At 39.5% G+C, this 13,784-nt stretch overlaps 1 protein-coding gene across 3 annotated transcripts in view; it reads left to right on the forward strand.

Annotated features, from left to right (window-relative positions):
* tmcc2 (transmembrane and coiled-coil domain family 2) overlaps window positions 1-13,784 on the forward strand; it is a 127,855-nt gene that overhangs the window by 4,541 nt on the left and 109,530 nt on the right. The gene's annotated exons all lie outside the window — the stretch shown is intronic.

The raw sequence follows: 13,784 nt of genomic DNA on the forward strand, positions 1-13,784 counted from the left end.
GTTATGTTTCAGTTGAAAACATGGTGTTGTGCAGGAATATTTCATGTAGAATATCATGGAATGTAACACCAAGGTTGGGAGGAGCCTGATTCAGTTAAAGGGGGAGGCATGGAATTGGTGGTTAGGGAAAGGAGTCTGTAGTAAAGACCAAAATTGATGCCTTTGGTCTTCTCAGCATTAGTTGTCTATCCTTTGTTCTTGCACTGCAGCTGACTTCTCGTGAAAGAAAATAATCCATAAAAACTTATAGCACAAAAAGAGGCCATTCAATACATTATGTTCATGCTGCCTAAAATGGAGTTTTTATTTAGTGTTCACCCACTTCCAATCTCGCACTCTGTTGCCATGTATGTTACTGTGCTTCATGTGGTCATGCAGGTAATTTTTAAATCTGATGAGGATTTTTGCTTGAATCACTCTGAGGCATGGATCAGCACTAATCTGTGTGAGAAAATTGTCCCTTTACTTCCTCTGATACTTCCACCAATGAACTTAAATTTCTGTCCCCTAATGATCGAAGAACATTTTGTTTTAGATTTCTGCAATTGCTGTGTTCTGTACCTCCAGGTTTAGCATTGATTTTTGTCTCCCCTTTGATCTGTTCTCATTATCCTCCCTCAATTTGTCTTTCCTCCAGACAGATTTGCTGCAATTAACATTCACTGTCCTCTCTCTGGTATTAAGGGAACCGAGGGAAATGGGTATGGTGCAGGAAAATGGCACAGAGGTAGAAGATCTTGACGAATCGTAGAGTTGATTCAATCTACTTTTGCTTCTTAAGTTCTTCTGTTCTCTGACACAGCACCAATGCCACCTGTGTCATCCAGTCATTCTTGCTCTCTCCTATATTATAGATGTTCCTTTTGTTCTTTGCACCTTCTCTATAACTTAAAACCTGCTTGTTTTCTAATTCCAATGAAAGATCACAGAGCTGAAATATTCATCCTGTTTCTGTCTCCACAGATGCTGTGAAACTTGCTGACTATATTCAGGATCTTTTGTTATTTCAGATACCCTGCTTATAGAAATAAAAAACAGAAAATGTTGGAATCACTCAGCAGGTCATGCAGTAGAAACAGTTAATGTTTCAGGTCAGAGACCCATTGTCTGCCCAGGTGCTCTGGACCTAACAGGTTAACTTCGTTTCTCTTTCTCTTCAGATGCTACCTGACCAACTGAGCATTCCTGGCATTTTCTGGTTGTATTTTCGATTCACTTCTTATTGACCCTTGAGGAGAAGAAAACTACTGTTGATAGTTACACTTTCCTTTCTCCCACCAAGCCTGGTTCTTCCATCTGACCTCTGCTTTACCCTGGATTTCATGGGCAGTTACTTTCCTGATCAATCTGCCACTTAGGACTTGTCAAATGCCTTCCAAAAATCCTTATCAAATGTGTTTAAAAATTCAGTGAATTTCTCACTTCCCTTGAAGTGCTGACTTACACAGTCTGTCACAATTTTTTCCCAGTTGTTTGCCTACCTCTGATGCTTAGTTGACTGGCAATTGCTATGTTTTCTTACCTCTTCTCTTAAAAATGAGTAGTCATTAACTGTATTCCGGTTCCTCAGTCCCATGCCTATTGCCAAGAGAATTGCAAAATGACAGGCATAGTCTGCATTATTTTCCTCCTTGTTAAGAGGGTGGGATTCATTTTATTTTGGCCTAGTGACTTAATCACTTCTTAAGATAGACTTTGTATATCTTCTGTTTCTCTCTTTATTATTTCAATACCACACTCTTTGTCTTGTCAATATCTTTATAAACTGCCTCTTCTATGAAGCCAGATGTTTAATTTTTATTTAAGGCTACATGTGTCTTCACTTCTGAAATTAAGCTACTATTTTGAATCTTTTCTTTCCTTGAGGTCTCAGGCAATGACTCTTGGCTCATTTCTGGACCGCTGGAATTTGTCTTTTGTTTGGATCAAGACTGCAATGAAGGATGAAGTTGAGAATTCCTGGTTTAATGCCAGCTTATCATTGAGGAATGTTGATGATTAAGTAGCATTTGACATCAGTTGTCACCAGTGTTGACACAGTCATCAACACCTTGTATTACTTTGTTGGATAGATGGGGGCAGTCATCGGCCTGATTTATCTTGCTTTTGTGGACTGGACAAAACTAGGCAAGTTTGCACTTCGTTGGGGAGGTGCCAGTCTTAAAATTAGCTTCTACATGTTCACATACATGCACATATGCAAAGTCTCTTCCTAAGCCTGGTTTTCTGTTGTGATTGGCCTTGCTGATGCATTTCTTGAGTCATAGTGATGAGGTACCTTCTGAGTCATTTTACCCCTCCTTTCTCAGCTGACTCATTTTGAAGCAATCTTATTGCACCTGGACTTGATCTGTCCTTTTGAAAGGCGTCGTGAACCTCCTGTTTTCTGATTCTGGTCTCAGTTACTTGGAACAAATGATGTGGTGGTGAGGGGGGTGGATTGTGGAATACCTGAAGCTTCCCTCTTTTCCCACAAGAAGTTAAACATTAGTATCATATTTTTAATGCTCTGGGTGAAGGCACAACCTGGTGTGATAGGCATAACTACATATCAAAAGTAAGCAATATATTGGAGGTAACACTTGGGCTTTGGATGATGTGGGAAAGAGGGAAGATGAAAAATTACAAGGGATGCTCCCCTTCGTCCTTGCTCAATGTTTGCGCCCATATAGTGTATTACTAATATATAAAGGCTGTAGTGCCCCATGATAAATTCTCTGTTTGTTACTTTAATTTGTTCAGGTCAGAACAGTAACTCAAATGTGCATTTGACCTGCGTTTCACATACTTTGAGAAGAAAGGCAACATAGAGTCAAAGAGTCAGCCCTCCGGCCACCACATCTATGCAGACCATCGTGCCTGTTAAAACTAATCCCACTTGCCTGTAATCCATCTAGGCCTTCCTCATTCAAGTACCTGTCCAGTTGCCTCTTAAATGTTATTACTGTTCTTGCCTCCATCACCTCCACTGGCAGACCGTTCCAGATAACTATTTTTGTGAAAAGTTGACCCTTCGGATCCCCTTTAAACCTCCTCTCTTTCACCTTAAACCTGTCCCCTCTAGTTTTAGACACCACCACCATGGGAAATGGACCCTGGCTACCTACACTATCTATGCCTCTCTAAATTTTATGAACTTCTATAAGGTTAACTTTCAACCTCCATTGCTCCAGGAAAAACGGGCTCAGTCTATAAAATCTCTCCATATAACTCAAGCCATCCAATCTAAGCAGCATCCTTGTGAATCATTTCTGCACCCTCTTCAGTTTAATTACATATTTCCTGTTGTGTGGTCATCAGAACTGCACACAATACTCCAAGTGTGGCATAATCAACATTTTGAGCAACAATGACATGATGTCCCAACTCTTACACTCAGTGCCTTGGCTGATGAAGACAAGCATTCTATACACCTTCCTCACTACCCTGTCTACATGTGTTACATGTGCAGGAACGATGTATTTGTACCCCTGGGTCTCTCTGTTCTACAATGCTCCCACGGCCCTGCCATTTATTGTGTACGTCCTGCACTGGTTTAATTTCCCAAAATGCATGACTTTGCACTTGTCTGAGTTAAATTCTATCAGCCATTCTCTTCTTCACTTTCTCAGTTGATCTATATTCTGTTTTAACCTTTTGTAACCACCTTCCCTGTCTGGTATAACCCCATCTTGTTTGTAAATTTACTGGAGTTCGATTGCATTTCTGAATCTGCAGTCCGAGATAATATATGTTTGATAGAATACTGATATGAATGGAATTGCATTCATGTATGAGAATGTTTCTTCATGATCTGGAGAGAGAGGAAGGATGGAAGAATGACTGTAAGGTAAAGAAAGATATGGAACAGCTTTGCCAAATGTGTGAAATAATATTCTTGACTGTTATAATCCATCATGTCCCAGGTTGTTACTGTGTACAACAATTTCCTTTTACTTACAGGGCAATAGACTACAAACTTGAAGTATTGTGTGCAATTCTGGTTGTGCAATTACCGGAAAGATGTGGAGGCTTTGGAGAGGATGCAGAAGAGGTTTATCAGGATGCTGCCTGGATTAGAGGGTATGGGCTATAAGGAGAGGTCACACAAACTTGGGTTGTTTTCTCTGGAGTGTTGGAGGCTGAGGAGAGACCTGATAGAAGTTCATAAAATTATGAGAGGCATAGATAGGCTAGAAATCAGAATCAGAGTAGAAATGTCAAATACGAGAAGATGTGCATTTTAGGTGAGAGTGGGAAAGTTTAGAGGAGATGTGTGGGGCATGATTTTTTTTTACACAGAGTGGTAGGTGCCTGGAATGGGCTGCCATGGGAGGTGGTGGAAGCAGATACAATCGTAGCGTTTAAGAAGCTTTTACTAAGACACATGAATATGTAAGGGATGGAGTGGTATGGATCTTGTACCGACAGAACAGATTTAGTTTCATTTGGCATTGTCTTCGGCAGAGACATGGTAGGCTGAAGGGCCTGTCGCTGTGCTGTACTGTTCTCTGTTGTATAAACCACACTCCCAGTCTGGTACTAGAAACTCTTAAGTTATTGTTGAAGCAGTGAATAGTGCAACTGTATTTACGTACCAATAAGATAATTGAAAACCCACTCAAAAACAAAAATCATTATATTACAAATTAATGGTGCAAGTTGAGATATTCCCTTTGAACAGAATAAAATGTCTAAAAAAGATAAAAATTTTATGGATTTTTGTAATGTCTTTCCATGTGTGCTTGAAATACATGATACTGAAGCAGTAAACTGAGCAGAGTCATGATGCATAATCATTGATTTGTGAAATAGATTCATCAGCTTCAGCTTTGCCTTACTGTAATTGTTAAAAATGAATTTAATAATTTTTTTATTTAACAAAGACATGGATTTTGGTCAGAGGTACAATGATTATTCTAACTGTGCTGATTGCATAGCTTAATGATGTGCGTTCTTAAATTCTTGTGCTTCAGGGAATCGAAGGCTCAAGATATTTTCTTTCCAAGAGCAGGAAGTAAAATTACTGATGTGTTTCCTTAGTGTCTCAGACGGTGACAAATGACTGATCCAATCCAATATAAGGGCTGGAATGATCTTTTGAGCCCAGTTCTGAACTGTCCTGTTTTACCTTGGTTATGCAAATGTTTAACATGGCTTCAAAAAAGTCTTGGTTGCATTCTGGACTTCTGAAGTGGCTTTGTGAGCTGAGTAACAGAAAGGTACTGGCATTTTGAACAGTTGTTTCATTAATTTTGTATGGGATGGTAGTATTGTTGGAAAAGACATCAATTGCCCATCTGATTAGCCTTGAAAGGTGGTGATGAGCTGACTTTTGAACTGCTATCTTGCAGTGAAGCTGTTCTGTGGGTTATTAAGTAGAGTGTTTCACTATTTAGACCCAGTGACAGGAATGGCAATATATTTGCAAGTCAGGAAGGCATCCCCATTCCTGGTGTCCCTGCCCTTCTGGGAGATGATCAGGTTCTTGTGGTTTGGGAGGTGCTATCAAAGAGTTGCTGCAGTGTGCTTTTTTTTTAGATGACATACATGATACACTGGTAGAGTGAGCAAATGTTAAGGGATGCCAATGAAGTAGGCCTCTGTCATATTTAAAATTACTTGAATGCTAGCCTAGTCCAGGCAAGCTCAGGATATGGCATGACAGTTTTAACTTTGACACCTATCTAGTAGAGAGGCTTTGGGGAATGAAGAGGTCAGTCACTTGCAACAGGATACCCATTCTCTGAAAACTCTTGCTGCCACAATTATTAACCTGACCAGTCCAGTCAATTTTCAGGTCATTGGTGACCCTTAGAATGTTGCTGATGGGAGTTTTGGCAATGGAATGTGATTTTGCACAGCAAGTAATGAGTTGGGGGTTAGGGTCTACAAACATGTGAATTAGGGGTAGTAGTTGGCCAATTGGACCCTCAAGCCTGCTTCACCATTTCTTATCTCTGCCTTAAAAATATTTGGTCTTCCACCAGCCCTTGAAGAAGAGTTCCTAAGATTCAGTCCCCTCCAAGTAAAAAAAACAACTCCCCTCCTCTGTGTTAAATTGGTGACTCCTTATTTTTAAACAATAACATGTAATCCTAGATGTTCCCACAAGAAGTAATGTCATCTTAATCACACTGTCAAGACTTCTCAGGATCCATAGCACAGAAACAACCCCTGGATGCCTATCAACACTAATCCTATTTGCCTGTGTTTGGCCATATCCCCTAAATCTTTCCAATCCATGTACCTGTCCAAATGTTTTCTAAACGTTGTAATTATACTCCCTCCGCTATCTCCTCTGACAGCTCATTCCATATGTCCACCACCCTCTGTGTGGAAAAATTTGTCCCCCAGATCCCCTTTAAATCTTTCTGCCTCTCACCTTAAATCTTTTGGATTTCAGTCAAATCCCCTCTGATTCTTTTAAAATTAAGTAGATAAAAGTTGAGCTTTTCCAATCTTCTTTCATTGGACAGTCTGCCCATTCCAGATGTTCATCTTGTATACCTTCTTCGAACTGCGGGTGTATTAATATATCCCTTGTTAAATAAGGACACTACTATTGTACATGGTATTCCAGTTGTAACTGAAACATAACCACCTTACTTTTGTATTCAATTCCCCCGAGCAGTAAACGATAGTATTCTGCTGGTTTACCTAATTGTACGCTATTATATCCGCATACCAGTTTTTAGCAAATCATGCACTTGGGGCACCAGATCTCCCTGTGTGTCAGAATTCTTAATCTCTAATCATTTGGATAAAACGTCTTGTTTCCTGCCAAAATGGAGATATTCACATTCTGCCACATTATATTGCATGTAACCTTGAAATTTTTAAGTGCCCTGCTGTAATGTCTTTCATTAAAACTTCTGATATTTTTCCCCATGGCTAACATGAAGCTATCTGGCCCGTCATTTCTTACCTTCTGTCTCCCTTTCGATTAAAGGAGTTAAAACTGCTATTTTCCAGTCCAATGGAGTGACCCCCTAAATCTGAGATTTAAGGAAAATTTAAAACTAGTGCATGAACACTTTCACTAGCCATTTTCAACCTTGGATGAAGTTAGGCAGGAGGAGCTCCAACTGTTTGCTCGGTAGCGCTTTCCTGATTGTTAATTTCCTGTGTTCCTCCCTCCCTTTAGATTCTCCATTTACAGCTACTTCCAGGATGCTACTTGTATTTGCTGTAGTATATTCAGAATCACAGTTTAATTTATCTGTCATCCCCTTATTTTCTACTATAAATTCCCCTGACTTGCTTTCTATAGAACATTTTTATAAAAATAAATAGAAACTCGTATTTGGGATTGCCATTGCCTGGCATTTGTGGGAAGAAAATTGTTCTAGCTGCTCAGCACTACATACCAAACATTTTCTATGCTGAGCTGCATGCAAAAAGGAATAGTCTAAGTTGTGAAGAGATCATAAGGAAGCTACAGAAGGATATGGATAGGTTATCAAAGACAAGCAGGGAAACAGACACCACTGAGGGCGAACAAGGGAACAGAGACAGACGGAAATCCTGTTGGAGAGCACAGTAGAACTTCTGCCTAGACATTCCTGGATGAGAAGTGGCAGTGAATTCAACGAGTAAGTGAAAATAAAACTGTTGCTGCTGGAAATCTGAAATAAAAACAGAAAATGCTGGAAATACTCAGCAGGTCAGCTTTGCCCATTTATAACAAAAGTGAAGTGCAGTTTTCTTTCTTTCAGAGGGTCCTGAGTCTGTGAAGTTCTTTAACATTTATTGGAAACAGTGTCATTGAATATTTTTAAAGCAGAAGTATATAGATTCATGGGCTTGGGCGTGAAAGCTGATTATGGATTGGGATGTTCTTGGAACTTACTGTTTCTTGTACAGTTGAATTGTTCACCAACATCAATGATTAGGTGTGGCAGGATTGCAGAGGTTTGATTTAATGTGTTGATTTTGAGATAGTTCAGCTTTGTTTTTTGTCTTCTGTTTTTGCCGTTTAGTGTGTATATAGTCCTGTGAAGACTTTATTGTCTTGGGTATGTTCATAGACTGAAATTTGGCTATGTTCCCAAAGGTATTACATCTAGGGAAGTAGTCTGATCCAGAAGACCCGTAGGATGCGCAAAGTTTAGTTTGACAGATGTTGGTCAAAATAATTTGAAAGTTTCTGACTTAACTTCTTTATTGGTGAAAGCAATCTTAATGACAGGTGAGTGTGATTATCGGCTGTATGTAGGGATGAGCCACCACAACAATGAATAATTTCAATAATTTCATAATGGATGTCAGTGCCAGTTGCAAGACTAAGGTTATTGATCACCCTGCATCAATATCAATGACATTTCCTGTTGCAATAAAACTGATGGACATTTTCTTTCTATAATAGGTTATTTAGTTTTTGGTTGAAATACAATATGTGTTATGACTTCAGGAAAGCATTTTAGTTGTATATCCATCATTGGAATCGGGAATTGGGAATCTGTATGCTATATGACTCGGGTGTAAACAGGAAGAAACCACCAGACCTGTGTCGTAACATTACCTGTTTGATACCTCTTTTATAGGTACGTTAAGTGCTGCCTTGTCATGCTGTTCCCTGGCAGAGAGAGGGACATGTTGTGTAATACAAATGTGCTGTTGCTCTGTTTGCCCCGTTTTGTATTGTTTGGTTGGTGTTCTTAATCTATCCCTTTAGATGTGATGAAGAGTCTCCTCTGTGCAAAGATGGGACTTAGCTGCCACAATACGAATACTGTTGTGGACAGACAGTAGTGTTGGATTCTACTGTTTTAATTAGTTTTTTTAACATGGATAGTGTTTAATACACCTCAAGTGGCTGCACAAGGTATGGCCGCTTCCTAGCTTATTGGTTTGTTTATCAGGTGAATATGTGTTCTCCCATTAGTTGGTTTGGCCACAAGTATCTAATAGGTTTCCTGATTGGACTATTGTTAGCTAAGGAGTATCTCTTATCTCAGGTATAAAACGTGTCATTTTTTGTTAATCTCTCTCTTGCCTCTATCTCTTTCTTGCCTTTATCTCTCTCGCTCTCTTCCCCGCACCCCCCCCCACCAGCCCTAGCCCATCTTTAGTTCCTTTTTTTTTCAGCTCATCTCCTAGTAGTAAAGCTAGTGCCATGTGCTGTGTGACTGTTTCTTTGTTTTACACTTTTCCAATAAAACTTTGTGAAGCACCAAGTTGTTTTCAACTCATTCCTAGACTCCTGAAAGAACCTGCAGATTCAAAAATAACCAGATCCAGCAGTAGCAAAGATCAGTAAGAGAAAAAGAGTTAATATTTTTCTCTTATTAACTGAACCTTTCATCAGAACTGCAGAAAGAGAAAATGTTAGTTTTGAATTGCAGAGAAGGCTGGGGAGGGGATGGGGGGGGGGGTTGGGGAAGTAGGTAGAACAAAGAGAATATTTCTAATAAGTTGGGACCAAATGGGTAAATGGGGGCAGTAAGGTTGGCAGTTTGAAGAGCGTTTGGCTTCTTTGTCAGTGTTGTGTATTGATAATGGGAGGGCTGTGGGACATCCTCAGCAGGCCAGGCTATTGCTAAAGGAGAGAGCAAAACAGAGCCAAAATCACAGAAGGATGACTAGCAGGAATGGATTCTGCTGTAGCCAGGAAGAAAGAGTAATTTACCAAAAGTTGAAAGATTCGACATTGAGCCTGGAAGGCTGCAGTGTGCCCAGGTGGAAGATGAGGTGTTCCTCAAACTTGTGTTGTAACAGTACAGGAGGCCACAAACAGATAGGTCAGAGGGCAAGTGAGATTTATGTGGATTGAAATGAAGGAGCCGAAAACAGATTTCCGGAGGAACTCTGTGGTTTAGCAGTATCTTTGGAGGTGAAAGGATAGTTGATATTTCAGGTCCAGACCCTGCATCAGAACTGAGAATGTAGAGGGGAGATAGCCACTATAAAAAATACCAAGGGGGAGGGTTGAGGCAGGTGCTGGCAGGCGACAGGTGGAACCATGTGCGAAGGGAGATGATAGGTTGATGGAAACATGGGAGGGAAGAATGGAGATAGAGACAGGCTGGGAGACAACAAAGGACTGCAGATTGTGGAATCTGTTAAGGAAGGTAATATGTGGAACCCGATGAGGGAGGGATGATGGGCAGATGGGACCAGTTGTGGGAGGGGATGGGAGACCCAGTCAGTTAAATGTATGGGTGAAAGACAGATGGAGCCAGGTGGGGAAGGGGAAAGACGGGTGGATTAGAAGAAAGGACAAGGGTGAGTGAAATGGAGGAGACTGGGATTTTGATAGAAGTGTACGAGTCTGTGTTCGGTCAAATTGATTCATCTTTGGGATGGTACCCTTAATTTAAGGAGGTCCTGGGGAGGCTGGTATTACAGAGTTCAACAGACTGGGTGTGCCCTTCCTCTGTTTGACTCTGGATTTATTTTTAATATACTGTGACTTACCATGCCACTTAGCATTGAACTGCTTAGTCAGACAGCAATGAAGATGTTGTAGAGACAATTGCACTCATTTCTGCAATTTATACTTGTATGCACTGTTTATTCCAGATTGTTTAATTAACTAATCATGTTTTAGGAACAATAGTCTAAACTTGTGAATTATTGGCCTGATTTGAATTTTGTCCCCAGGGCCTTGTTTGTTGATTTTTCCCTAATGGAAATAGTAGTACTTGTTAGTTATGGAACACACTTTTTAGGTGTGGGACATTGTGTGATCATTCTGTCAAAATGTACTGTAGGAAAAATGAAGACTTAATATTGTGATAGCAATTCAGTTGCCAGTTCTTAAAATATAAAGTAATTGCATACTCTTTCTTGATTGCATTATCCAAAGCTCTACTAAAGCAAGTGATAATAAGCTATCTTGCAAGCTCTGCAGCAACTGAGGCACTGGCTAAAGCATTAACTTTGGGGGGAAATGAATATCTAAGGATGAACATATTACTTTCTGATTTCAATTTAAGCCATTTTAAGTAGTAAAGAAAATGCTAGAAAATGGAAGTGTTCTTGTCAAATGTTGCTGTGATCTCTCTCATTCCAGAAGGTTATTTAAGTCACCTTTTTTTCAATTACCATGTCAGCTTATTTTAGTTTAACATTAACTTGCAATGTACTACTAAATATCCAAAGTTATTTATTTCTTAATAGTTCATTAATTAGCCATTTTATTTTACTTGGTGACAAAATATTTGTAATGGTTCCGACAGACAATCAATAACATCCAACCAATCCCTTTTCAGTTTCTGTAGTTTGTTAATTTTTGCATTTGCCAAAAAAAACTAATTGTGGTTCTGCACCAATAGTCTAACTTCTAACCCACAGTCGGTCAGTTTATCATGCCATAAACAATGGGTTCAGTTGAGAACCTTGCTTATGCTGTAATGCAAGTAGTTAAATGAGAATTTTGTGGTTTGAGCAGGATATAGTTGGTCAACTCCTTGTTTAAAAGCACAGTCCCTTGGGAGTAACAAGATGAAATTATTGCAGGTATGGAGTTGCAGAGTCTTGGTCAATGTTGTGTGTTTGAGAGGATATATCTAAACATACAGCTAAAATAGTTGAGTTCCGAGTTAATGGGTTACGAAGTATCAGTGTACATGTTTAGCCAATGTCATGCTGGTGGGAGAAATGTAAATTCACTTTATTGTACTCCATATATATGACTAATTAGATTAATAGAACAGTAAAACTCTAATTTGAAAATGGCTCTCAGTCCCTGCCCGTCAAGTAGTCAATATTCGTTTGCTTGTGATTAAATTGTCTTGGCCTGTCTCTAAAGTTTGGTAGTGATGGTGCTTTGCTATGGTTTCATGATGTTTTGTAATTCTGTATTTGGGTATTAAGATCAAAATGTTGGCAGAAGATCCAGCCTCTGAATGTATGCTCCTTCTCACCAACCTTGCCATTGTGTTCCCCTGCACAGCCAATGATCCCTCCAAGCCTTAAGGCAGAGAGGCTAAATGTGATATCCCCACCTGCTGTAATCATATTCTGCATACATTGGGGAATGGATCAGAGGTGACCTATCTTAGTATTAATTCAGGTGTCATGTTTAACTGTTGTACCACTGAGGGGATAAATTATTTTCTTTTGAAGAAAATAATCTTAAGATTGTACAAATTAACGAGGTATCAAACGGCCAGTTCCTATATCAGTGATTTCAAACTGTGGGTTATCAATTAACTTGTTAATAGGCTGATTTGTTCAAAGTTTAAAATCATGCCAAGTTTAAAAATAGGAAACTAATATGACATATTGTAACCTTGTGACTATTGATTTCTGCTTTTATCCAATTATAAATGGAAAAAACTAGAGGGGGTTTAGGCTATAAAGAGGTTCAGAGGGGATCTGAGGAGCAATTTTTTCACTTGCGTGGTGATTGAAACCTAGAATGCACCATCTTATAGGGTGGTAGAAGCAGGTACTCTCACAATTTTTAACAAGTGCCTTGATGAGCACTTGAATCGCCAAGGCATGGGAAACATTGGGTCAAACTATTGACTTGTATGGATGGTTATTTGACGATTGGTATGGACATGTTGGACCTGGTGTTATTTCTGTGCTGTATAACTCTGACTCCATGTTCAGTTTATCTATTCATTGTTGTACTCTGAGATAGTAACCATCCCATGCAGAAATTGAGTTGCAGACCTTGTAGGTTTGGAGAATTCTTTTAGTCTCACTTTGTAGCTGCTAGGATGCATAAGAAAGATGTTTAACTTTATTGTTCTGCTGTGTAAAAAAAAATGTAAGCCCAATGATAATTAGTCAGAATTTCAGCCATGTAAGCTTTGAAACAATCACTCTCATGCTAGAGAGCAGGGTAATGAAAGAACAGTCTCCTTTTCTGTTTCTGATCAGTATTGGATGACTATTGCCATAGTTTGGATATGCAATGCCTTGAGCATGCTTAGGCTTGATTGAGCTACTGCTTGCAGTTGAATAGTGTGCCACAGATAAATATTTCATGATGCTTTTCATTTGCCAAGGTTTGGGTTAAAAATTAGGGCAGCTTGAGCACATTACTGGAAGGATGCTTGTGACTGCACTGCATTGTGAAGTGGAAAAGATAAAAGATCACATTGGAATTGCTTCTGAATGCCCAGTAGAGCAACTGCCTCAGCTACAGCGACCTGGGTCCAATTCTGACCTCAAGCACTCTCTGTATGGAGTTTGCATGTTCTTCCTGTGAGCACGAGTTTCCTCTCTGGTTTCCTCTCTTCCCAAAGGTGTGCAAGTTGGTAGTTTATTTGGCAACAATAAATTGGCAATAGACTTTCGGTGAGAGGTAGCATCAGGGGGAGTTGATGTACAGTATATGTGGAGAGAATAAAATGGAATTAGTGTAGGTTTTGTTTAAATCTGTGCTTGGTTGAAGCTGAAGGGCCTGTCTATATTGTGTGACACTGTAACATCCAAATGAAAGTAGTATCTGTTGAGTAATATTCCTTGACATAGTGACTTTTCTTAACTACCTCTAAGTTTTTGTAACTTTCACTTGTGTGTCTTGTCTGTAAACATTCAAGACTTCAACTGGAACTTGCACTTGCTTTGTGTTTCTTTCCCTTTCTGGTTGGAAATGCCCGTACTCCCATTCTGAACCACCCATTGAAAATAAAACCTCAATGCGAAGGTTCTTTTATGGCAAATTGCCAATATACTGCCAGATACGGATAGATTGATGATAAAATTGGAGTGAGGGGGGTAAAGCTATGCACAGACTGAAGCAAAATTATTTATGTTCGTTTTTGACATGAATATACAGTATATATTTGATTTTTTTTTATTGAACAAAATGCATATAGATCAAAGCTGGGCGTGGGGCTGCT

This window comes from Pristis pectinata, chromosome 20 (genome assembly GCF_009764475.1).
Source record: "Pristis pectinata isolate sPriPec2 chromosome 20, sPriPec2.1.pri, whole genome shotgun sequence".
Taxonomy (NCBI): Eukaryota; Metazoa; Chordata; class Chondrichthyes; order Rhinopristiformes; family Pristidae; genus Pristis; species Pristis pectinata.